At 41.0% G+C, this 26,200-nt stretch overlaps 1 protein-coding gene and 1 pseudogene across 1 annotated transcript in view; one reads left to right on the forward strand and one right to left on the reverse strand.

Annotated features, from left to right (window-relative positions):
• The window catches only part of TNN (tenascin N), a 73,865-nt gene extending 72,398 nt beyond the window's left edge, over positions 1–1,467 (reverse strand). The window contains exon 1 of the mRNA XM_054494511.2: positions 1,355–1,467. The gene's annotated coding sequence lies outside the window, so the exon portion shown is untranslated. The remainder of the gene's footprint in view (positions 1–1,354) is intronic.
• LOC129037659 (endosome-associated-trafficking regulator 1-like) lies at positions 35–24,564 on the forward strand (annotated as a pseudogene).
• Positions 24,565–26,200: the final 1,636 nt, after the last annotated feature.

The following is a 26,200-nucleotide window of genomic DNA, read 5'->3' on the forward strand; positions in this document are numbered from 1 at the left end:
TCACCTTGATTCTGAGTCTGCAACAAACGTCCGAATGTCAAGAGGCCAGCTGCCAATATGTAGCCCTGACCGAGCAAGGTACCATCTGATGCCTTGGTGATACCTCAGCTTTTCCAAGAACCAGTGGGTTTTAGGCACTGTGGCTAACCTGTGTCCCGATGTGGGCAGTTTGTTACTTTTATGTTGGAACTTGTTTTTTTTTTAATGCTTATATAAGCAACACAGATTTCATGCTTTTAAGTGAAGCCCTGCCTGTTCTCATTCATTCTTTCTCCATCCTTCCCCCAGATCTCTCCCAAGCACAAAAATTAATAAATAAGTAAAAAGTAAGACCTCCAAAAACTAGGTTTTTTTGTTTGTTTGTTTTGTTTTTGTTTTTTAGACGGAGTTTTGCTCTTGTTGCCCAGGCTGGAGTGCAATGGTTCAATCTTGGCTCACTGCAACCTCCACCTCCCAGGTTCAAGCAATTCTCCTGCCTCAGCCTCCCGAGTAGCTGGGATTATAGGCATGCACCACCACGCCTGGCTAATTTTTTGTATTTTTAGTAGAGACGAGGTTTCTCCATGTTGGTCAGGTTGGTTTCAAACTCTCGACCTCAGGTGATCCGCCCACCTCAGCCTCCCAAAGTGCTGGGATTACAGGCATGAGCCACCGTGCCCGGCCAACCACATCATTTTTTTAGATGTCTTGAAATGTTTTCTTTGAGGTATTGTGAGGGTAATAGTATGTGAATTTCGAGAGAAGTTGTCGTCTTAACAAATAATAATTAAAACCTGTAAAATTAAATGTCTGGATATACTTCAAAGCTGTTCGACTGTGTTTGCAAACATCCCCTTGACTGATTCACACAAAATCCAGAAAAAGGGAAAGTTATCATAGCTTCCTAATCATAACTAAAATAACAATTCTGTTTTAGGATTTAAAAGAATAATGAAATATAACAAATACTAAATTATCCAAAAAAAGAGAGAGAGAGAGAAAGCTTTGACATTGTAAATAAGTTAAAAAGAAAAAAAGATGAGAAGGAACATCTTAAAGGAAACATTTTATACAAAAATGTGTTACTCCGAGTAGAAACTGTTACAACACAGACTACATCTGTGTTGCAGGAAAGAGGATAACTATGCTTAGCCCTGTCTGAGACTGGAGTATAATACTAAGGATGCAGTACACGGGTCCTGAGAGGTACTTCCCAATTCATTTTAACTCTTCATGGAGGTGATAGGAAACTAATTACACTGCCTGGATTTTCAGGCTCGGGAATGGAGGCACCTGAGCCACCACTTTTGAGCTCATCCGCATTGGCCACCTTCCTCCCTCCAGTAAGTAAAGCTTGGGCAACTGGCACTCTTACCTGGGAGGCTGCCGGGTGCCTCTTCCAATGCTGCTGCTCCTGTGAGCCGGTCTCCTCCTGCTGCAGACCTTGGTACTTGCTGGTCGTCCCTCGTTCTCGTCTCTCCTTGGCTTCCCTCACTGGGTTTAAATCCTGTCTAGGCCAGAGGAGGAGCAAATGGAGACTCCTGGTGTTTTCCTGCCTTCCTAGCAGGGACTCTGCTAAAAGATAATGAGCAATTCCTTCTCTTATTCTAACTAGGAAAGAAAAATATATACATTTCCTTCTTCTTTTTCACTTTGATTACACAGCAGCTAAAAATACTGGAGGCTGTTTCCATTTAAGTGAATCCAGAATAAGGATATTAAAAGTTTGCCTGTCTCTTGGCCAGGAGCTGGGTCTCGGGGTTCAAAAGTGCATTTATAAAGTTTCTTTCTCTTTTTCCTGTTTCAGGCATTCTGGGACTTACTGCCTACTGCTTTTAAAATGGGAAAAAGCCTTTAGCACAGAAAAAAATGAGCAGAGACCCTCAGGGACAGAAGCTCTTCTGACTTCCCTCCTCCTTCATCCATCGTCTCACACTTGTGAGTGGCAGGGCTCTGAAGTTGGGGCAGGAATAACAGACTGGGGACATTCAGTCCCACAAGCCCACTCTGACCCTCACCCTATCCCAAATGCCTCCCACACGCCAACAGCACAAGAGCTCCAAAACCAGGAAAGAATAGTCGTGTCCCATTCTGGCTGCCCTTCCTCTTTTGCCCTCAGATGGACGGGTCTTCATCCTTCCTATGAACCAGAGTCATTTCAATAGGGCATGGGCTGACACCTGCCACGCTTCCTTACACCCCATCCCTCTCCTGCTCTGTGGGAAGTAGATTCTGGAGTGCAGATCCACAACAAAATGAAGGAGACCATATGTTTCCAGTTCACCTATGTCAGCATCAAATGCTGCTGGAGGGAAAGGAGGAGAGACGGGGGATCAAAAAGTGGCCCCCAGAAATTGGAGGGGGGTTCCCAGAGGCAGCTTGCCTGTATCTGAAGCTTGTGTCTGCTACTTGCAAATGACCTTTGACAATTTCTTTGTGGCTCAGCTTACTCATCTGTAAAATAGCAATAGTGTCTTATGGTTATTGTGAGGTTCAAATGAGTAGATGGGGTAAAGAACTTAGACTTGTCCCAAGACACAGTGAGGACTCAGTAAAGATTACCTGCTACCATGATTATTATAATTTTTTAATTCTCCTTATGTATCCCACTAAATCATATTTGATCCTCTCCACCTCAGTCCAGGTAGGTTCATAGATCTCTGACCTTCACTTACAACTACAAATAATCCTGCTATCTGGCCCTGGAATCTGGGCCAGCCATATACAGAGGTGACCAGTGCAGTATGAACCAGGGTCACCAGAAAATTTCCCAACTCCCAAACATCTCTTTTCTCCCTTGGACTTTTTTCTCTGCTTCTTAAAAGGGAAAATCTCTCCCAGAGGATCCTAAGACTCTATTGTGCCCTCAAGTTGCTCTCCTATTCTTAATTTCCTTTCACTAATTCTCCCCAAATGAGTGGTCTTCACCAACTCTCTTCATGACCCCATTTTCCATGCCCTCAATAGGAATAACTAAACCAGTGCACCAGGCTCCTAAGAAGCCACCTTCCTCCAGCCTCTTCTTATTATAGCTGGTATTAGTTAGTTGCAGGACATGGAGCTATAGCAAAGAGACCCTCCAATGCAGTGGCTTAACGACATAGATGATGTCTCTCACAAACAGTAGAAGACAGCGGCCCAGGGCTTGTAGGGAAGTGCCACCATCCACAGCACACACCCACCACTCTCTAGGGTCATCATCTCCCAGCCAACGAGAAGGGTAAAGGGATGAGGGCAGATGGAAGTGCATGCTCATTCCTTACAAACACAAAAACAAAAACTTTTTATTTTATAATTATTTCAGACTTGCAGAAAAATTGCAAAAATATTAAAAGAATCCCTGTATACCCTTCACTCACATTCTCCAAGTGTTAACATTTTATCATATTTGCCAGTCATTCATTCTCTCTTAATAGTTTTCCCTGAGAACATTTGAGAGCAAATTAAAGACATGATTTATCTCTTTACCCCTTTATGTCTAAAAACTTTAGTATAGGGTATTTCCCAACAACAAGGGCATACTCTCTCATAACCTCAATACAATGATCAAAATCAGAAATTGACATTGACATAATGCTATTGTCTAATTTACAGACGATATTCAAATTCCATTGATTGTTTCTCTAATGTCTTTTACAGCAAAAGAAAAATAATTTACTGGCCCAGGATTCAATTCAGGATAATTAACTGCATTTAGTTGTCCTGTCTTTAAAATTTCCTTAAATTGGAATAGTTCTTCAATCTTTATCTTTCATGACCTTAACATTTTTGAAGAGAAAACATCAGTTATTTTAAAGAATGTTCTCAGTTTGCATTTGTGTGGTGTTTTTTCATGCCTAGATTTAGGCTATACATTTTTGGCAGGCAGCAGCACAAGCAGCGTGTCTTTGATCCATCACATCAGGAGACACTTGATGGCAGTCTGTCCCAATGTTGGTGATGTTACCTTGGACCACTTGGTTAGGGTAATATCTGCCAGGTTTCTCCACAGTAAATATTTTCCCCCTTTTATTTGACAGGTATATTGTGGAATGATGTTTTTAAACCATGTAAATATTCTGCTTCTTTTTATGTTTTCACCCACTAGTTTTAACACCCATTGTTGGTTCTTGCCTGGAACAATTACTACTATGCTGGCTGCCATATGGCGATTTTCCTAATTTCATCTTTCTTTTTATGTTTACTAGATAGAATTCTGTTATAAAAAATAATTTTTCTTCCCCCACCTTTATTTTATTAATTACTTTATATTCAAAGTGACTCATTCTTTTTTTCTTTCTGTGGGTTATATTCCTGTACTATCATTATTTTGTTGCTCAAATTACCCCAGATTTGGCCAGGGGGAACCCTTCAGGCTGGTTCCTGTGTGCTTTTAACACACTTCCACCATTCTTTGAGTGTTTCCTTACTTTTGGCACAGCAAGATATTCCAGGCTTATCTTGCACTTCTCCTGCCCAGTCCTTTAGAAGCAGCCATTTCTCTAAAAATCTTTATTTCTTTCTATTGGAGAATGAAGCACATTTTGGATAACCCTAGAAAAGGAAGACATCACTTCTTCTGCATCCGATTGGCCAGAATTTAGCCAATGTGCACATACAGCTGCCGGAGAGGCTGGCACAGCGGTTGTGTTCAACTAAACCTCAGGAGCTCTGTGAGTAAAGAAAGGAAGAAAGAATAGGGGTTGATGGGCAGCTTGAAGTCTGCCAGAAAGCCTACCCAATCACTACCGGCATAGTGTTCTCCCTGAATTCTAAAGTCTAATCATATCATTTCCCTGCCCCAAATCCTCCAGAAACTCTCATTACTTACAGGATTAAGCTTCTAAAGTTCTCTGTAACTGCCCCATCATGCCCCTTCCTATGCACCTCCATATCAAAATTATTCCCCTGCTATTTACAAATACAAACCATCAGGTTTTTTAATTTTTTATTTATTTTTTGAGACAGTCTCACCCTGTTGCCCAGGCTGGAGTGCAGTGGTGAGATCTCGGCTTACTGCAACCTCCAACTCCGGGGTTCAAGTGCTTCTTCTGTCTCAGCCTCCCGAGTAGCTGGGATTACAGGCACCCACCACCATGGCCATCTAATTTTTATTTTTTTAGTAGAGGCGGGGTTTCCTCACGTTGCCCAGGCTGGCCTCGAACTCCTGACCTCAGGTGATCCACCTGCCTCAGCCTTCCAAAGTGCTAGGATTACAGGTGTGAGCCTCCACACCCGGCCCAAACCATCAGTTTCAACCAACTCAGACTCCTCTCAGTCTCTGGTAAACATGATGCTCCTCCTTGTCTCCAGACACTGGTGATTCAGCCCCCACTTCTTGAAGTCAATCCCATCTCCACATCCAAGAGATCTGCTCAGATTTCCCTACTATAATAGCCTGAATCAATGTGAAATTTTTTTTAACACCTGGCTTCAGAGTTTTTCTTAGAGAGATAACTCTCTTTGTTCAGGAAAATACTTAGGATCCTTAGGACAAGTTTGCAATGAAACAAAGAAACAAACAAACCAAAAAAAAAAAAAATGCAAAACTGCTCTGCATGAAATAAATAGGAACTGGCAGTGGGAAAACAGAAAAGATTGTTAAGATTATGAAGGTCATGAGGCTAAGGCCTGGGGAGGAGTGGGGCAGGTGAAATAGGAAAATCACTTTTAAGAACAAGAATGTCTACTCAATATTACATTGTTTGCTTTGCCTTTTTTTTTTTTTTTTTTTTTTTTGAGACAGAGTCTCACTTTGTGGCCTAGGCTGGAGTGCAGTGACACAATCTTGGCTCATTGCAACTTCTGCCTCCCAGGTTCAAGTGATACTCCTGCCTCAGCCTTCCAAGTAGCTGGGACCACAAGTGCGCACCACCACGCCTGACACATTTTTGTATATTTAGTAGAGATGGGTTTCACCATGTTGGCCAGGCTGGTCTCAAACTCCTGGCCTCAAGTGATTCACCTGCCTTGGCCTCTCAAAGTGCTGAGATTACAGGTGTGAGCCACCACCCCTGGCTTTTTTGCTTTGTTTTCTATAAATCCCTCTTCCTGGTCCCAAACCTTAAGTTAAGTCTTCCACCCATGCAAATGCTTTTTTTTAACTCACGTGATGGGGAAAGATAAACCAAAAGACAGGAGCTACGTCACACATCTGGGTCAGCACTGCACAAGGAAATGTCTGTAAGATGTGAGGCATAGTGCAACAGACTTCAGAGGAAGCAGGAATTCGGGTCCAGGCATGACCCCTGGGATGTAAGCCTTTCACGCTGCCAAGGACAGAATCCAGAGGAGTTGGTGATGGATGTGGGAATGGGGAGATCTTGGATTTCTCACAAGTTGTAGGATCGAGGTTGGAGCCAATTTTATTTAACTCCCTAAGAAAGCTGATCTTGGATGACACCTGAGCTATAGGATTTCTTCTCAGAATTCTTCATTTAGAGACTTTCAGTAGTGGCTAGCTGTTAGTTGTGTCCACACATAGGCTCCTTAACTTCAGTATGAGCTCATGGAGAACGAGGACTGTTTTCTTTTATTGCCTTCACTACCTATGGTATTGTAAAGTAAATAATAAGCTATCTGAAATTCCATCATGACAGATTTATGCCTTAAGATGCCCAAGAACAAGGCAAATTCCCCAAACGTATGGGGCCTACACCGTGGTAGCAGGCCCTATTTTGCCTGCCTCCCTGACAGCCTTGCCCTTCTTCTTCCCCAAGAACTCTAATTTTATTTTGATGTCTACTCACTGCCTCCTGATCTTGGTTGGGCTCAGGGAAGGGCTCTGACTGATCTAAGCCAACCAGGGTAATTTCATCACCCTTGCCTGTGACTAATTTAGGCAAGAACATAAAGTGAATTTGAGGGTGGGTGAGACATAAAGGAGAGGACATAGATGGAGATTCAAGGAAAGGTTCCTTCACTCAAAAAAAAAAAGACCAGGTGTGGTGGCTCACACCTACCATCCCAGCACTTTAGGAGGCCAAGGCAGGCAGATTGCTTGAGCCCATGATTTTGAGACCAGCCTGGGCAACATAATGAGGCCCTGTCTTAAAAAAAAACAAACAACAATGAAAAAAACCCACAAAAACAAACACAAAACACATACACAAAAATTAGCTGGGCATAGTTGTGTGAGCCTGTAGTCCCAGCTACTCTCGAGGCTGAAGTAGGAAGATCACCTGAGTTCAGGAGGTCAAGGCTGCAGGGTGCTGTGATCATGCCCCTGGACTCCAGCCTGGGCAACAGAGTGAGACCCTGTCTCAAAACAAAACAAATTCAAAAGAATTGGATATTGTCACATCTACAAAGAACACCTAGAGCTGTGGCAGACACCTTATAACCAACCATAACGGGTGCTAGCCAAAGACAAAGAAAACACACCAAGGATGTCGGAACAGAAAATGGAAGAAATCCTGTGTTTATGATGTTGCTATCCTGCTGAATTAACCACCTCTGAAGTTTTCCTACTTCAGAACGCTCTTGAATCAGGAGTTTGTTTCTTAGAGCTGCTAGCATTCTAAGGGTTTCAGTTTTTTTTTCTTAGTAAAATGTAAATGGAAAAATGATACAAGAGTCTATACTCAAACTAGGGGAATAGTTTAACATGAAACTAATTTCAACTCATTTTGTCCAAATAGTATAACTCATTCCAGAACAACCCGGAAAAAAGTCACTGATTCGAATGATGGTTCAACCAAGATGTTATTATGTCTTATGTTATTTGAGAAAAATGTAGGAGAAAGCATTCCAACGTCAGTCATCTGTGGTCATCTCTAATTGTATTCATCCTAAGAAATCTCCAAAAACCCAATAGGCCAATGTGCTGGCTCTAAAGGAGCCTGAATCAGTTGTCTAGTTTGGAGACCTAGAGCTGCTCTCAGCTGGTTTTGATCTGTTTGAGCTGGCTGGAAGATACGTCTTCATATCTTTAATTAGGATTAAAAGAACTGAAACCAAAGCTGAACAGACCTCTAGGGTCAAGATCTTGTGTTGGCGCTCTCTCTCTGTCTGTGTGTGTGTGTGTGTGTGTGTGTGTGTGTGTGTGTGTGTGTGTGCGCGCTCTCGCGCACCATAAATTATATTTATTCTGTACCCATTTTCTTCTTATTCATCCCTTGTAATAGTTACTGAATTCAAGTCTCTAATAGTGCTTACAGAGATGCACCATCTTTGACTTTAGATGTGTGTGCCTGTAAAAACAGAGAAGAGAATGTGGGATTCAGCAAAGAAGATTTATTACTGCCTTCAAGGCAATGAAAGACCTTGATTCTTTTCCCATCAATATTTCTTTCTCTTGGGTCAATATGTTTTGATATCCATCTCAGTAGAAGTCAGTATCTTCTCATTAACCTCTTTTAGCAATAGCAGTTGCTATGAGCCACTGACCTGGTGTGTGAAATCAGAAATCTGCATTTGCAGCTAGGGACCCAGAACCTAGGGGCTGACAGTTCGATCCTTAGAAGGCTCTTCATGCATCACTTGCCATAGGTTGCTATTTTGTAAATATCATTATTTTCATGACAAAAGTAACTTATTATTGTAGACTAACTAGAAAATGTATAAAAATATAAAAAAAGAAAATTAACATTTTCTGTAATTTTCACAACCAGAAATAACCAGTAATTTTTTTCTACGAATGTTTTCATATGTAGAGAGACATATAATACTGCGCACACACATAAAAACAAGATTAAACAATTAAGATTATATTATATAGGGAATTTTTTCTGCTGTTTGCTCTTTATATAGTAACTTTTTTCTCCATTTCCTTACATTTATTTAAAAAGACATGCTTTTTAATGTTGTGCAGCATTCTAGTATGTACATCAAATATATGGGGGAAGGGATTGGTTGCAGAGGGACACAAAGAAATTTAGGTGAGTACTGGAAATGTTGTATATCTTGATGGTGGTGGTTGTCATAGGATTTTATACTTTGCCAAAACTCATTGAACTGTACATTTCACAAGTATAAATTTTAATATATATATATATAAATTATATCTCAATAAACCTGACTTAAGAAGAAAAAAATGAAAAGACTTGCTGAAGGATCCCCACATAATCTGACTCAGTGTTGCCCAGGTCTTGGTCCACCCTATAATTCTCTCAGTCTTGGCAGCACATGGTAATCATTTGGGAAGTTTTAATAAAAGAAATTGGCAGTGTTGGGGTGGGGAAGAGAACCAGAGACTCTGATTAATTGGCCATGGGTCAAACCCAAGAACTGTATTTTGTAAACATTCCCCTGGTGGTTCTAAAATGTGCAAGTGTGTAGCCAGAGTTGAGAACTACTGATCTACACTATAAGTCATTTAGATCAGGGAGGCAGGAGGATAAAAAATGGAGTAAGTAAATTTCACAACCATAATATCATTTTATATAATAAATTTCATGAACTAAACATTTATTAGTACACTGATTTTCTTTGTCTTATTTTCCCCAAAGCCCTGAGATAGTCATATATACAAAATATATGTATATATATTTGAGACAGAGTTTTGCTCTTGGCTCTTGTTTCCCAAGTTTGAGTACAGTGGCGCAATCTTGGCTCCGTGCAACCTCCGCCTCCCATGTTCAAGTGATTCTCCTGCCTCAGCCTCCCAAGTAGCTGGGGTTACAGGCACACGCCACCATGTCTGGCTAATTTTTTGTACTTTTAGTAGAAACAGAGTTTCACCATGTTAGCCAGGCTGGTCTCAAACTGCTGACCTCACATGATCCATCCACCTCGGCCTCCCAAACTGCTGGGATTACAGGCATGAGCCACTGTGCCCGGCCATTATATATATTTTTTGAGATTTAATTCACATAACATAAAAGTATGTTTTTAATATTTTGATCTAATGGTTCTTAGTGTGCTCACAAGGTTGAACAGCCATCATCATTATCTAATTTGAGAACATTTTTATCAACTCAAAAAGAAATCCTACACCTATTAGCAGTCACTTCCCACTTCCCCCTCCCCAAGTCCATGACATCCACTCATCTACTTTCTATCTCTATGGATTTGTCTGTTCTGGACATTTCATATAAATTGAATCATGCAATATGTGGCCTTTTGTGTCTGGCTTCTCTCACTGAGCATAATGTTTTCAAGATTTATCCATGCTGTAGCATATATAAGAATTTCATTCCTTTTTATGGCTAAATAATATTTTATCATATGGATATACCACATTTTGTTTATATATTCATTAGTTGATGAAGATTTGAGTTGTTTCAACTTTTTGGCTTTTATGAATAATGCTGCTAAGAACATTTGTGTCCAAGTTTTTATGCAGATAAATGCTTTTATTTGTCTTTGATATTTGGATATTTAACTAGGAGTGGAGTTAATTTCTGGGGCATATGGTCTCTCCATATTTAATTTTTTGAGGAACTGCCAAATGGTTTTCCAAAGTGGCTGCACCATTTTATATTCCCACCAACAATGTATAAAAATTGCAATTTTTCTGTGTCCCCACCAACACTTGTTATTGTCTTTTTTTATAGCAGGTCTGAAATGCTATGTTACAGTTTTTATTTTCCGTTCTCTAATGATTAATGATGTTGAACATCTTTTCATGTGCTTATTGAACATTTGTATATCTTCTTTGGACAATTCTTTGCCCATTGTTTCATTTTTTTTTTTTTGGTTTTTATTGTTGAGTTGTAAGAGTTCTTTATATATACAGGATACTAGACCTTTAATAGATAGATGGTTTGCAAACATTTTCTCCCCTTCTTGGATTATCTTTTCACTTTCTTGATAATGTCTTTTGAAACACAATAATTTTTAATTTAATAAGGTCAAAATTTTTTTCTTTTGTTGCTTGTGCTTTAGGTGTCATATATAAGAAACCATTGACTAATCCAGGGTCATGAGATTTACAAGTTTGTTATAGTTTTAGCTTTAACACTTAAGCCAGTGATCCACTTTGAGTTAATTTTTGCATATGACATGAGACAAGAATCCAACTCTATCCTTTTGCATGTGGATATCCAATTGTCCCAGGAGCATTTTGGGGGAGGACTCTTCTTTCCCCATTAAATTGTCCCGGCATTCTTTCCTGTTGAAAATCATAGTCACGTGCATTTTTTTAAGTATTTAATTTACACTCCCATCAATAGTGTAAAAGCGTTCCTATTTCTCTACACCCTCTCCAGTATCTGCTGTTTCCTGACTTTTTAATGATCGCCATTCTAACTGGCATGAGATGGTATCTCATTGTGGTTTTGATTTGCATTTCTCTAATGACCAGTGATGATAAGCTTTTTTTCGTATGTTTGTTGGCCACAAAAATGTCTTCTTTTGAGAAGTGCCTGTTCACATCCTTCACCCACTTTTTGATGGGGTTGTTTTTTCTTGTAAATTTGTTTAAGTTCCTTCTAGATTCTGGATATTAGCCCTTTGTCAGATGGATGGATTGCAAAAATTTTCTCCCATTCTGTAGGTTGCCTGTTCACTATGATGCTAGTTTCTTTTGCTCTGCAGAAGCTCTTTGGTTTAATAACATCCCATTTGTTAGTTTTGGCTTTTGTTGCAGTTGCTTTTGGTGTTTTAGTCATGAAGTCTTTGCCCATGCCTGTGTCCTGAATGGTATTGCCTAGGTTTTCTTCTAGGGTTTTTATGGTTTTAGGTCTTACGTTTAAGTCTTCAATCCATCTTGAGTTAATTTTTGTATAAGGTGTAAGGAACAGGTTCAGTTTCAGTTTTCTGAATATGGCTATCCAGTTTTCCCAACACCATTTATTAAATAGGGAATTCTTTCCCCATTGCTTGTTTTTGTCAGGTTTGTCAAAGATCAGATGGTTGTAGATGTGTGGTGTTATTTCTGAGGCCTATATTCTGTTCCATTGGTCTATATATCTGTTTTGGTACCAGTACCATGCTGTTTTGGTAACTGTGGCCTTGTAGTATAGTTTGAAGTCAGGTAGCATGATGCCTCCAGCTTTGTTCTTTTTGCTAAGATAGTGTGGTGATTCCTCAAGGATCTAGAACTAGAAATACCATTTGACCCAACAATCCCATTACTGGGTGTATACCCAAAGGATTATAAATCATTCTACTATAAAGACACATGCACACGTATGTTTATTGAAGCACTATTCACAATAGCAAAGACTTGGAACCAAGCCAAATGCCCATCAATAATAGACAGGATAAAGAAAATGTGGCACATATACATCATGGAATACTATGCAGCCATAAAAAAGAATGAGTTCATGTCATTTACATGGATATGGATGAAGCTGGAAACCATTATTCTCAGCAAACTAACACAGGAAGAGAAAACCAAACATCGTATGTTCTCACTCATAAGTGGTAGTTTAACAATGAGAATATATGGACACAGGGAAGGGAACATCACACACCAGGGCCTGTCAGTAGGTGGGGGGCAAGGGGAGGGATAGCATTAGGAGAAATACCTAATGTAGATGACGGGTTGACGGGTGCAGCAAACCACCATGACACATGTATACCTATGTAACAAACCTGCACGTTCTGCACATGTATCCCAGAACTTAAAGTATAATAAAAAATAAAAATAAAAAAATTAAAGTATTTACCTCTACTCATCTGGAAGAAATGTTTATGTATTCTGTCTGTTGATTAGGAGCTCTAAGTCCAATTATTTATGTCTATATACCAGTGGGCCTGGTGCCTACTAGTTGTGGCTTTTGAGTGCCAAGTTCCCATAGCTCCTGAATAAGTGCTTTTTAAATAAATTCATCTTGAGGTTAATCAATTTAGCAAACATAGCATAATTTATTTCCGATCACGTTGACTATTCTGATTCAAGTGGATCTCTATAATCAGCCAAAAGGACCAAACCAACTTGTCAAGTTGACAGCTTTAGAGTTGAAGAAGTGGAAGAATTCTTGGGAGGACAGTTGCCTACCAAGCATGACCACAATTTTGTCTGGTTGTTTACACCTCTTCCATGTGACTCGTATTAAATCCTGATCTATTCTAAGACAACCATAGTAATTCTAGTCTCCCTGACATTGTTTGATGTAGAAAAGAATGTTTGACCCAATTCTGTCAAATGAGGCTTCTGGAACAGTTTTCCAATATAGTAAGAGTTGGTCCTTCTCCTTCCAATGGTGGTTGTCATCCTTGCCTGGAATATGGCAGTCATTTTACAACTATGAGGGAAGCTGAATATGACAAAGGATGACAGAGAAGAAATATGGGAGGAATCTGGGTCCTCAATGACATACTTGATCCTCTAAGTTAATCAATCTTGGTGCTTTCTTACCTTGGGATTTTTCATTCTCTGAGTATGTATTTCTTCATCATTTAAGCAAATTGGGTAAGGGTGCTGTCTTACTTGTGCTCAAATCATTCTAACCAACATAGACCCCCTAAGTTTTCACAGAAAATGCCCTTCAGACTGCAAAACTTCAAGAGGACGGTAAAACTGGACACAGTACATGGAAATTTGAAATTCTCCAAGAGTAGAGTTTCCAAACTTAGCCCCAGATGAAGCTTCCCTGAGATCTGCAAACAGTCCTGCCTTCTAGGCTGGGGATGATGGGAGAAGTATCATACATAGGTTGAATTTTTTGCACTGAGAAGGAGCTGAGAGAGTCCATAGATATAGGGGTCTCCTCCCTGACAGTGGCCATCCTCCCTGTGGCTGACCTCCAGCTGGAGTGCTCACCATCCTGTAATGAAGGAAACTCCAGCAGTATGTTGCAGCCAGCATGTATGGCTTTCCAAAGATGATTATGCTCCGTGACATCACATTGGTAGCTTAAAAATCGGCCATTGTGGGAGTATTCATACCATGGAAATCAGCAAATGGATTTTCCCCCTGGAAAGCCGGCTGTTAAATGTCACAAACACACCACTGGAAATTCCCTCTACATCGCTTCTGGGGATCAGAGGTTTCCTTATACAACCAAGGCATCCTAACGTCTCCCAAATTTCATGGGTGTAAATCAGAAAGATGAAAGACCCCACTATCCCTCCCTGAAGATGACTAACTGCTTAAAAATGATGGGAAAATCCACTTACTTTCCTTTCCTACTGAGTGGTAGTGGTAGTGTCCTGTCTCAAATTTTCCTCCTAAGGCCATGCTGTTCAGGCTTTAAAAAACAAAACAAAACACAAGTTTGATTCCCCCTAATAGCCTAACTGCCAATGTTTGGGCTTTATTTTTCAGTTTTCTTAATTGTTTTCTCAGAGGATGGTATTACAGCAAGTCTGCTGTGTGGGCGACTGTTCCATTCCATGCAAGGGCAAAGCCACGGGTAATGACAAGGTCCTCTTGTGGAAGTGCTGAAGTCACCCATTTAAGGCCATCTGGTCCCTGAAAAATGAGTGTATAGGCAGCTTAGAGTGACTGGGGAACAGGATTCCCACAGGCACCTCTGCAGACCACCATCCCTCTGCCTCCTGCCTTCCCATCTCCCTCCAGCTCTACTCCCCTGTGGCCATTCCTAGCTTGGCCTCACAGGCTTTTCTTCTGCCCATGCTCTTGCCAAGTACAGGTCTGGAAAATGTTGGGAAGGGGGCAAAATTCATTATCAACAAAGCATCGTCCCCACTGGAGCCTAAAGCTCGAGACAGACATTTTTTTAAATTATGGAATATTTCAGGCAAACAAAAAGATATACAGAAGAGTGTTATAAACCCTCTTGTATCTTGTAAGCTGGGTAGGGTCCCAGCTTAGGAAAGAAAACACATTACAAACACTTCCTGTGTGTGCATCTCTGATACTTCCCTCTCTCCAAGAAAGAAACACTTTCCTGAAATTGGGATTATCATTCCAGTACATATCTTTAAATTTTTATCACATATGTCTGTAGGTAGGTTTAAACAGTATATAGAATTGGTCCAAGTGTTTTTAAGCTTTATGTAGATAGTATCATTGTATGTCTCTTGATGCAACTTGCTTTATTTTTGTCAATATTATAGAGTTTTTGTTCTGTTTTGGTTTGGTTTTTGGTTTTGTGTTTTTGTTTTTTGTTGTTGTCTGTTTGTTTGTTTGTTTGAGACAAAGTCTCACTTTGTTGCCCAGGCTGGAGTGCAGTGTTGCAATCATGGCTACTGCATCCTCAACCTCTCTTGCTCAAGCGATTCTCTCACCTCAGCCTCCTGAGTAACTGAGACCACAGGCATGCACCACCATATCCACCTAATTTTTTTAAGTTTTTTTGTACAGACGGGGTCTCCCCGTGTTACCCAGGCTGGTCTCAAACTCTTGGCCTCAAGTGATCCTCCTGCCTTGGCCTCCCAAAGTGTTGGGATTACAGGCATGAGCCATTACACCTGGCCCAATATTATGTTTTTATCCATGTTTGTGTTTATTTCTTATTGCTGCATAACAAACTGCTACAAATGTGGTGGCTTAAAACAACACATATTTATTGTCTCACAGTTTGTGTGGCTCAGAAGCCCAGGTGTGGCTTAGCTGGGTCCCCTGCTCAGGATCTCACAGTTGCAGTCAAGGTGCTTCCTGGGCTCCATTCTCATCTGGGGAAGGTGGCTGGGGAAGAATTCACTTCCAAGCCATTCAAGGTTTTGGCATAACTCATTTCCTTGAATCTGTGTGGCTGAGGGTCTCAGCTTCTAAAAGTTGCTCACAGTTCCTTGCCACGTGGCCCTCTTTCTGGGCAGTTCATGTCACAGCAGTGTGCTTTTTCAAGGCCATAAGAAGTCTCTCACTCTAGTCTGCTACAACGGAGTCTTATATAATATAAAGACCTATCCCATCATTTTTGTCATAGTCTATGGATTAGCATCAAGTTACAGGTTCTTCCCATGCTCAAAGGGAGGGGATTACAAAAAGTATGGACACCAGCAGGTAGGAGTCATTGGGATCTGTCTATCTGCCTGGATCTGTCTGTCTGCCTAAGTTCTGTCTGCCATACAGTTGATACATGTGACTCAAGTCCATTTATTCCTGTGGCTATGTTCTAAGCATGGAGGAAAGACCAGGTGAGGACAAAGAAAGCAGCTGGCCATCTACATGGCAAGGAGAAAGGCTTCCAAGGGAATCAACCCTACTGGCACCTTTATCTCAGACTTCCAGCCTCCAGAAGTGCAAGAAAATAAATTTCTGTTGTTTAAGCCACACAACCTGTGGTACTTTGTTATGGCCACTCATGCAAACGAATACAGGAAACACTGGTGTACCAGTCAGAGCATTAAGTTTTCTTATCTGCAAATGTGGGCTATCTCTCCATTTATTCTTCATCATTTCTCCATTTAATATTATTGTTTTATTTTCTACTGGCAAGGTTCTATAGTTTTCTCCATAAGCATCTTAATGTATTTTTTGTCAGATTTATTCTAAGTTACCTTATATTTTTGGTTTTATTCTCTTACTAATTCTAATAACTTTTTCGTAGATTTCACAAGTTTCTCTAAAAAATATCGTGTGAAAATGACAGTTTGATTCCCTTCTTTTCTATTCTTATATTTTTGCACAAAATTGAATAGGAGTGCTGAAAGCTGCTATCCTTATTTTAATATTGATCTTCAAGGGTATGCTTCTAAAGTTTCAAGGTCATATGTTTTTCTGAAGGGACTTTTGCCCCCTAACATCCTGCAGCAGATGCTGAATAAATCCACCCCATTGCCCCCTTTCTCTGACCCCTTCTCTCTCCTTGCCCTCCATCACAATCTTTCTGTTCTGAGCTACACATCTTGAAAATAAAGTGAATTGATGCGGCAATTCACACAAAGATGTTTTTGGCTGATCATTGATCAAATGACACATACCCATTTGGGGGGGGAAGTCTAGACCCAAGAGATAACTGTGACTGCTGGGGCCTGAGTATAAACATCTCAGATCACAGCAGTCATGGAAAACACCCACAGGCCCACTTTACAACTACCTCTTAAAATTATCATTTCTTTGGCACTTGCTCTCTGGGTAGCCAGATCAGACTAGCTCAGATGAACCAAGAGAAATTCCAGAAGATGGAAACTTAATTTCTCCCCTAATTTTGATCAAACTACCCAGATTCACATTTCAGTCCCACCATTTATTGATGTGGCCTTGGGCGAGGTTCTTCTCTCCTGCCCCAGTAGCCTGACCTGTCAAATGGGGATCATAGTAGCACCTTCCTACACATAGGTTTTGTGAGGATTAAATGAATATTAATATAACTCACTTGGAACAGTGCTGGGCACACAGTAAACCCTCAGTAAACTTTAGCTAAATCCATGGGATGGCCACCTCTGCACCTCTTCCGTTACTTAGTAGATTTTATATTTCTTTCCTTTTTCCTTAAAATCTCAAAATACAGTATTTAAATGTTATTCTATTCCCTATATGTTCCACCCTGCAGCCTGGCATAGAATACTGCTCTAGTCTGTTTGTAAAAGTTCATCCAACCCCACCTTTCAACAGTCACATTACCACTCTCCTTGTCTTTTTTTTTTTTCCTAATATTTAAGGTCAGATGCTATGAGCTTCTAGGCCAGCTTTCTGCTGTAAATGAAGTGCTGAGCAAGAAGAAAGCAATCCTGAAAGGACCATGCTGACCTTGACAATAGTCAAGGGGGCTATAAATGCTGGCATGCTGGAGAGAACTCCAGACAGAGCCTGCCTGGTTCACAGCCCTGTCTTCTAGTAACGCTAGGGGCCTCAGTAGACATGGTGACTTCGATGATATCTGGGCCAGGGTCACAGAGAGTAATGGTGGAATGGGGAATGTCCAGCCTTACTTCTTTTCAGTAAGACCCATCAGGTATTGAACTTACTAGGCTGTAACCTCTTGGAGGGCAGAGAGCTGCCATGCTCATTGACCACATTATCTCAACATGTGACCACATTATCTCAACCAGGTACCATGCCTGGTACCTACTAGGCACTAGCAGATGGACACAAGTTTATAGTAATTTCCCCCGGCATCCAACCCCATCAAAGCCTAATGCAGTTCTAGCTACACAATAGATGGTTAATAAATACTGGTGAATTCTTCAAGTGGTGGTTGATTGTGCTGCAAAATTAGTGCTATCACTTTGGTGAGCTGAATTACTGGTAGGTATTCACCTGTCTTGCAACAGTCTTCTGTTATGTTGCACAAGTACACACATCCTCAGTAAACCACTGTAGAGGAGAAAGTTAAGTCACTAGAAAGATACAGCTCTGTCCACTAAGATAGGCATTTTGCCGACAGTAATAAAGTATTGGATGTTACTGTCTTTCTCAGCAGCAGCAGATATGTATTGAGGAACAAAGCCAGGCAAAGCACTGTGCCAAATAAGGAGATACAAAGAGGCATAGGACACAGCCCTAGCCCATGAGGGAGTTCAGGTGAGGCATCAAAAGAAAGAAGCACTAACACTGAATGAGCTAGAAAGGAACAAAGGCACAATGGTCAGACCTCAAGTTTGCCTCTTTTAGAAAATCCAGAGCTTCTAGAACTGCAGAAAGCCACCATTGATGATTCCAGCTGCCGACAACAGCAAAGCAGGAAAATTTCAGAGGAAACCTCTGCCACACATGTGCCTCCTCAACCAGAAGAGCGATGAAATGCTTCTGCTGCCTTTCTTACTCCAAATCTCAGGTGATTGCCTCTCACTGGTGGAATCTAACTGGGAACACTGCCAGCAAAGTATTCAGGGACATGTGGTTCTCTGGCTTTCAACCCCTGAGATTAAGGTGGAGTGTAGAAGGAATGGCATGATGTTGTCCACAGACAATTAAGCACGAAAGATTTCTAAGTGTAACTATAGAAAAATAAATTCTAAGGCAGCTAACCTTTGCTGAGGACCTGAGGAGCAATACAATCTACGCTTAAAGATAGGTGTTGTCATGAGAGCTGGGGCCTTTGAAGAAGGCTTTGGGTAGAGTCAGAACCTAAGACAAGGCTTTGTTGAGTAGGGAAGGAAAAAGAAGAAGAGTGCATGGAGATGAATACTCAAGCATTTATTCTGTCGCTCACTCATGCAATTAGCCTTACATTCAGCAAACATTTATTGCTAAGCATTAGGCTAGGTAACTGGAATCCTAGACAATGAGAAGCCACTGAGGCTTTTTAAGAAAGGACATAATTTGATGAGATTTTTAGTGTAGAAAGATCATTTTGAAAATTTATATGGGCTTAGACAAAGCTGAAAGGACGTGCACCTCAATGTTACAATGCTTGTCTCTGAATGGGAAAATTGTGAGTAAATGTTACTTTCTTTCCTGCATGTCTCATATTTTTTAAATATCATACAATGAGTGTGCATTACTTTCTAACAGAAAAAAATTTTTCAAGTAAGAAGATAGAAAGATCAAACTTTTCACAGCATGGAGGAGGCTTATCACACATTTTGTCATGTGATGGTTCCAAAGACTAGGATACCCTAACTTTCCCGTCACCTTCTCCTTCTCCCAATTGCCTCTTACTCATTCCCCAGTTTTCAACTGAAACTTTGCTTCACTGAAAAGCTTTGCTTGACCCCTAAGGCTGTTAGCTCTCCAAGTTTTTACACTCTTGGTCCCCGGGGTTCTCGTACCATTTGTGATACTTACAAGTATGGAATGTCTGTCTTTCCCACCAGAACATAAGCCCCATGAGGGCAGGATCACAGATGTTTCCCAAGCACAGTGGTCCCTCCATTAAATATCATTGGAATGAATCAATATGGCTTTATGGGGTATAAGACTGGAGACAGGCAGACCAGTAAGAAGGCAGTTATGGTCATCTTGACAAGGGATGGAGAGTACCTATACTGAATAAAGGGCAGAGCAATGGAGGGGAGGAAGAGCTATGGAGATGTCACAGAAAAGAATCTGCAGAACCTAGTGACTACTTGGATCCATTCAACAAGAAACAGAGGTTTGGGGAAAATTTTGGAGATAGAACTGATAGGACTTGCTGAAGGATTAGATGCTAGAATGATGGAAAGAGAAAGAGATCAGGGAGACTTCAAGAGTTTTGTCTTGAGCAGCTGGATATATGGTGATAAAAATTTTCTGAGCTGGAGATGGCAATTGTTAGAGGGAGGGATAAGAGTTGCAATTTCAGATGAGAAGTAAGGAGTGGGAAGAAACACAGGGTGAATCCCAGATTTTGGCTTGTGGGTCATTCTTTTAGACTAAAAATACAGAAAGTGAACTAAGCTCAAGGAAAAAACCTGAATTCGGTTTTGGACAAGTTGAGTTCGAAGCGCCCATTGAGACATCAAAAATATACACAATTATCCAGGTCTACAATTCAGGAGAGATTTCTAGATGTAGATAAAGATATGGACTTGGTGATTATAGTAAAGCCATCCAGGTAAATAAGAACTTACATAAGATGAAAAGGGCAGAAAAAGACCAACATCAAAACTTTTGGGAAACTGATATTTATGAGGAAGAGGTGCCCTAAAAGGAAATTGAAAAGGAATTGTCAGAAAAGTGAGAATATCAGGAAATTATATGAAACAAGGAGCATCATTTTAATCAAGGAAAGAGTTATAAGAAGTGAGCAATACATTGAGTGACAAGTAGGAGCCAGATGCTGGAGATCCTTAAATGCCAGGGAACACACATCCACTGAAAATAAAGGTATGAAAAAAGATATTCCATGCCAATGGAAACAACAAAAAAAAAAGAGCAAGACTTGCTATACTTCTATCAGACAAAACAGATTTCAAGAAAAAAACAACTATAAGAAGAGACAAACAAGGTCACTATACAATGATAAACGGGTCTCAGGAGGCAGAGGTTGCAATGAGCTGAGATTGTACCACTGCACTCCAGCCTGGGCAACAGAATGAGACTCTGCTCAAAAAAAAAAAAGATAAATAAGTCAATTCAGCAAGAGGAGATAACAATTTTGAATAAATGTGCACCCAACACTGGAGCACCCAGATATATAAAGTAAATATTGTTAGAGCTAAAGAGAGAGATAGGCCCTGATACAATAATAGCTGGAGACTTCAACACCTCACTTTCAGCATTGGACAGATCTTCCAGACAGAAAATAAACAAAGAAACATTAATTGGCACTATAGACCAAATGGTTCTCATAGATATTTACAGAATATTTCATCCAACGGCTGCAGAATACACATTCTCCTCAGCACATGGATCATTCTCAAGGATAGATCACATGTTAGGTCACAAAACAAGTCTTAAAACATCAAAAAAATTGAAATAATATCAAGCATCTTCTCTGACCACAATGGAATAAAACTAGAAATCAATAACAAGAAGAATTTTGGAAACTATACAAATACATGCAAATTAAACAATATGCTCCTGAATGACCAGTGGGTCAATGAAGAAATTAAGAAGGAATTTGAAAATTTCTTGAAACAAATGATAATGAAAACACAACATACCAAAACTATGGGATATATAAAAGCACTACTAAGAGGGAATTTTATAGTTAAAAGTGCCTACACTGAAAAAGAAGAAAAACTTCAAATAACCTAACAATGCATCTTAAAGAACTAGAAAAGCAAGAGCAAAACAAACCCAAAGTTAGTAGCAGAAATGATGTAATAAAGATCAGAGAAGAAATAAATAAAATTAAAATGAAGAAAACAATACAAAAGATAAAAGAAACAAAAAGTTGGTTTTTTAAAAAGTTAAACAAAATAGAGGCTGGGTGTGGTGGCTCATGCCTGTAATCCCAGCACTTTGGGAGCCCAAGGCAGGAGGATCACTTGAGGTCAGGAGTTTGAGGCAAGCTTGGGCAACATGGTGAAACCCTGTCTCTATAAAATATACAAAAATCAGCTGGGCAGCGTGTCCATGCGTGTAATCCCAGCTACTTGGGAGGCTAAGGCAAGAGATTCACTTGAACCTGGGAGGCAGAGGTTGTAGCAAGCCGAGATCATGCCACTGCACTTCAGCCTGGGTGACAGAACAAGGCTCTGTCTCAAAAAAAAAAAAAAAAAAAAAAAAAAAAAAAAAAAAAAAAGGCAAACCTTTAGCCAGATTAAGAAAAAGAAGATAAACAAACAAATAAAATCAGAAATGAAAAAGGAGGCATTACAACTGATACCACAGAAATTCAAAAGATTATTAGTGGCTACTATGAACAACTATATGCCAATAAATTGGGAAATCTAGAAGAAATGGACAAATTCCTAGATACATACAACCTCCCCAGGTTGAACCATGAAGAAATCCAAAACCTGAACAGACCAATAACAAGCAACAAGATCGAAACCATAATAAAAAGTCTCCCAGTAACGAAAAGCACAGGACTTGGTTTCACTGTTGAATTCTATCAAACATTTAAAGAAGAAATAATACCAATCCTATTCAAACTATTCCAAAAATAGAGGAGGAGGGAATACTTACAAACTCATTCTGAGGTTAGTATGATACCAAAACCAAACAAAGACACATCCAAAAAAAAAAAGAAAACTACATGCGAATATCTGATTAATACTGGTGCAATAATCCTCAACAAACTACTACCATACCAAATTCAACAATACATTAAAAAGATCATTCATTGGCTGGGCGTGGTGGCTCATACCTGTAATTTCAGCACTTTGGGAGGCCAAGGAGGGCGGATCACGAGGTCAGGAGATCAAGACCATACTGGCTAACACGGTGAAACCCCGTCTCTAATAATAATACAAAAAATTAGCCGGGCGTGGTCGCGGGCACCTGTAGTCCCAGCCACTCGGAAGGCTGAGGCAGGAGAATGGCGTGAACCCGGGAGGCGGAGCTTACAGTGAGCCGAGATCGCGCCGCTACACTCCAGCCTGGGTGACAGAGTGAGACTCTGTCTCAAAAAAAAAAAAAAAAAAATCATTTATCATGACCAAGTGGAATTTATCCCTGGGATGCAAGAATAGTTCAACATACACACATCAATCAGTGTGATACATCATATCAACAGAATGAAGGACAAAAATGATATGATCATTTTAATTGATGCTGAAAAAGCATTTGATAAAATTCAACATCCCTTCATGATAAAAACCCTCAAAAAACCAGATATAGAAGGAACATACCTCAACATAATAAAAGCCATGTATGACAGACCCACAGCTAGTATCATACTGAATGGGGAAAAACCAAAAGCCTTTCCTGTAAGACCTGAAGAATGACATGGATGCCCACTGTTATCACTGTTATTCAACATAGTACTGGAAGTCCTAGCTACAGCAATCAGACAAGAGAAAGAAATAAAAGACATCCAAATTGGAAAGGAAGAAGTCAAATTACCTTTGCTTGCAGATGATATGATCTTACAGTTGGAAAAACCTGAAAACTTCACCAAAAAACTATTAGAACTGATAAATTCAGTAAAGCTGCAGGACAGAAAATCAATATACAAAAATTAGCATTTTTAGTAGCATTTCTATATGCCAACAGTGAAATCTGAAAAAGAAATTTAAAAAGTAATCCCACCTAATAATAGCTACAAATAAAATCAAATACCTAAGAAATGGAGAGGCTCGGAGGAGCAGGGGCGGCCGAGCGGTGGGCGACGGGGGCTGCTACACTAGCCGCGGCACTGGCGGAGCCCGGGCCATGGAGCCGCCGCTGCCGGGCTAGGCAGGTCCTGCCTCGCCGGGCCCGCAGCGCTGTCGAGCTACCCGCGCCGCCCGGGCGCCACCCCGCTGTCCCGAGCCTGGAGCCTCGCCATTCCCGACGATGACAAATTTGAAGATCTTGAAGAGGCAAATCCATTCTTCTTTAAAGAGTTTCTGAAGACCAAGAACCTCGGCCTGTCAAAAGAGGACCCAGCCAGCAGAATTTATGCAAAGGAAGCCTCGAGGCATTCACTGGGACTTGACCACAACTCCTCACCCTCCCAAACCGGGGGGGGGGGTATGGCCTGGAGAATCAGCAGCCATTTTTCGAGGACCCGACAGGGGCCGGTGACCTCCTGGATAAGGAGGAGGATGAGGACACCGGATGGAGTGGGGCCTACCTGCCATCCGCCATGGAGCACACTCACCCCGAGAGGGTCCCTGCCGGCACGTGCCCTGCAGCACATAACTTTCCTTTTTCTCCACCCCGTCGGAGCTGGCAGGGTCTGAGTCTCTGACCCCGTGGGCGTTGAGTGACACTGATTCTCATGTCTCCGGCCTCTCCGGCAGGGAGTCCTAGCGCAGACTTTGCGGCTCATGGAGAGTCTCTGGCAGACAGGCACCTGCGGAAGCTGCAGATAAGTTACGAAGCACTGAAAGATGAAAATTCTAAGCTGAAAAGAAAACTGAATGAGGTTTAGAGCTTCTCTGAAGCTCAAACAGAAATGCTGAGGACACTTGAGCGGAAATTAGAAGCAAAAATGATCAAGGAGGAAAGCGACTACCACGACTTGGAGTCGGTGGTTCAGCAGGTGGAGCAGAACCTGGAGCTGATGACCAAACGGGCTGTAAAGGCAGAAACCCACGTCGTGAAACTGAAACAGGAAATCAATTTGCTCCAGGCGCAGGTCTCCAACTTCCAGCGAGAGAATGAAGCCCTGCGATGCGGCCAGGGCGCCAGCCTGACAGTGGTGAAGCAGAACGCCGACGTGGCCTTGCAGAACCTCTGGGTGGTCGTGAACAGCGCACAGGCTTCCATTAAGCAACTGGTTTCCGGAGCTGAGACACAGAATCTTGGTGCCGAAATCCTTAAATCTATAGACAGAATTTCTGAAATTAAAGACGAGGAGGAAGACTCTTGAGGACCCCTGGGTGTTCTCAGCATGAAGCTCCGTGTATGCCCTGAAATCACCACTGCTTGATCTAAATGTGCTGTTGTGTCCTTAAATAGGCAGTCTTCACCCAGAGTAAAGTGTTTATCGCAAGAGTCCAGTGTTGTGCCCTCTCTTGGCCACCGCAATGGGAGCAGCCCTGGCCGAGTTGCCTCTATGGTTTCTATGCAGCCCTTCTTGGCGAAATTCCTGCGATCTTACAGATTCTAATGAGGAAGACATTGTCCTAAAAGCCAAAGATTTTCAGAAAAAGAGCGATTCTGGAATTAGTGTTTTCCAGTCCCATCCCAGAACATCAGTTGTAAGATAAGTACAATTGATTGTCCTTGATTTCATAAGTAGAACAAACACTAAATGTGCCTCTGAGACGGCGACCCTGGGCAGGGACCTGTGCCTTACGCCGACACTCAGGGCTCCCTCTGGCTCCCAGGTTACTCTTGTGGCCCCAGCGGGCGGTCCCTGCGGTCATGGCCCGAGTGCGCAGGGGCCACTGCATGGCTGCTGCTGTCCTCCCCGCGTGGCTGCTGCTGTCCCTGCTGTCCTCCCCCAGGACCCACGGGGACCAAGGTCACACATTCTGTTCTGTGAAGATGTCCAGATGCGCCTCTTTGGGTGGGGGTTCTGGTGGACTTTTCAAGTGGCATTTTGTACAATGCAGTTTAGAATTCAGGAATTTCAAGTATGTGCAGAGCCCACCCGGGTCTGTGAGGTCCCAGCTGTCTTTCTGACGGCCTTCTCGCAGAGGGGAGGCGACGAGCACTAAATGCCTTTTTTCCTATAGATTTTTTTTAAACTTTTTTCCTTCCTGTTCCAATTGATAGCTTTCTTATTTAATAAATTCTGTAGTTCACAAAAAAAAAACCTAAGAATTAACCAAAGAAGTGAAAGATATCCATAATAAAAACTATAAAACACTGATTAAAGAAATTGAAGAAGACACCAAAAAATGGAAAGATATTCCATGTTCATTAATGGGAAAAATCAACATTGTTAAAATGTCCATACTACCCAAAGCAATCTACAGATTCAATACAATCCCTATCAAAATACCAGAGACATTCATCACAGAAATAGAAAAAACAATCGCACAATTTATAAGCAACCACAAAAGACCCAGAATAGCCAAACTATCCAAAATAAAAGGAACAAATCTGGAGGAATCACATTACCTGACTAAAAATTATACTACAAAGCTAAAGTAACAAAAACAGCATGGTATTGGCATAAAAACAGACACATAGAATGGAACAGAATAGAGAACCCAGAAACAAATTGACACACCCACAGTGAACTTATTTTTTACAAAGGTGCAAAGAACACACTGGGGAAAAGCAGCCTCTTCAATAAATGGTGCTGGGAAAACTGGATATCCATATACAGAAGAATGAATCTAGACCCCTATCTCTTGCCATACACAAAAATCAATTCAAAATAGTTTAAAGACTTAAATCTAAGACCTCAAACTATGAAACTACTACAAAAAAAATTGGGAAAATGTCCAGGACATTGGTCTGGGAAAAGTCTTCTTGAGTAATATCCCACAAGCACAGACAATCAAAGCAAACATGGACAAATGGGATCACATCAAGTTAAAAAGCTTCCGTGCAGCAAAGGAAGCAATCAATAAAGTAAAGAGACAACCC

This window comes from Pongo pygmaeus, chromosome 1 (assembly GCF_028885625.2).
Source record: "Pongo pygmaeus isolate AG05252 chromosome 1, NHGRI_mPonPyg2-v2.0_pri, whole genome shotgun sequence".
Classification (NCBI taxonomy): Eukaryota; Metazoa; Chordata; class Mammalia; order Primates; family Hominidae; genus Pongo; species Pongo pygmaeus.